Below are 1,329 nucleotides of genomic sequence, written 5' to 3'. Positions count from 1 at the left end.
CCATACAGGGGAGGAAAAACAAAACAAAACTCTATCAGGGTCAACATGGCTACCACAAGAGTACTGCCCTTTATTTCTCAAACTCAAAGCAATATAAAACTCTCTCGCAGGCTGTTATAAAACCCGGTGCTGAGCTTCCAGGACCAGTTTCACCTGACCAAATCTGTTCCTTTTATTGCCTGGAAGTGATCCATCAGGTGGGTTTCTGAATTTTATGCATTTTTGCAGAAATATCGCCCCCCAGGGGTTTCTGGCTGAATCCAGGCAGGAGAGCAGGTGCTAGACATAGGACCATGGTTCCACCTCACTGGATCTCTTCCTTTTATTCCCCTGCATCGGCACCAGCAGCCCCATGCTGGAAACAGCCGTTTCACCTGCCGGAGCTCGCCCGACAACATTTGATTGCTTATATCTCCGCAGGGGAACATCCCAGTAACTTGCAACCACCTCCAGGTTGTAGCGGAGATCCAGAACATTAAAATGAGCCATCTCACGCCTGGATCCAACGCTCAGAGCCGGCGCTAGAGGCTCCGGAGTAAATTGAGTACAAAATCGCCCGCCACAGTGCCTTTTTCGGCCGGTCGTTGGTTATTAGCTCCGCGGGGCAACGCCACAGAGACTCCATTCAAGTATCAGCTTGTAGGGTAGAACCAGAGCTTTAAAACCCGACCAGCCACTCAGGATTTGATGCTCCTAGCCTGGGGAGGGGGGGCTAAAACCACCCCCGGTGGCGGTCCAATGGTGCGTAATTTTGGAGGTTTTTCGCTTATATCTCTGCGGGGGAACGTCGCAGGGACTCCATTCAACTTTCTCCTTATAGGGGAGAGCCAGGGCTTTAAAACCCGACCAGCCACGCCGGGATCTGATGCTCTTAGCCCGGGAGGCAGGGCTAAAACTACCCCAGCAGGAGGTCAGACAGTGCGTATTTTGGAGGGTTTTTATTGCTCCGTGGGGGAACGTCGCAGGGACTTCATTCAACTTTCGCCTTGTAGGGCAGAGCCAGAGCTTTCAAACAAGACCAGCTACTCTGGGATGTGAAGCTCAAAGCCGGCGCTAGAGGCTCCACAGCAAGTTTGCCCTGCGCGGGCACCTGGGAATCAGGTGGGGGGCGACGAGTCGCCCGTGAGCGACTGGTTGGGCACCCCAGCTGTAGATCCTTAAAGTCTTAAAAGGCATTGAATTCATCAATCCAAAAATAAGGCCTTAATTAGCCTTAAAATGTCTTAAATCAATTTTTCAGATGTTATAAAAGTGTTAATGTTGTAACCAGGATGATTGTAATTTGTCTCAAATATTAAAATAGGTGGCAACATTTATTTATCTTTTAAA

The sequence above is a fragment of the Austrofundulus limnaeus genome, unplaced genomic scaffold, assembly GCF_001266775.1.
Source record: "Austrofundulus limnaeus strain Quisiro unplaced genomic scaffold, Austrofundulus_limnaeus-1.0 Scaffold350, whole genome shotgun sequence".
Taxonomy (NCBI): domain Eukaryota; kingdom Metazoa; phylum Chordata; class Actinopteri; order Cyprinodontiformes; family Rivulidae; genus Austrofundulus; species Austrofundulus limnaeus.
This window is presented reverse-complemented; position numbering follows the sequence as displayed.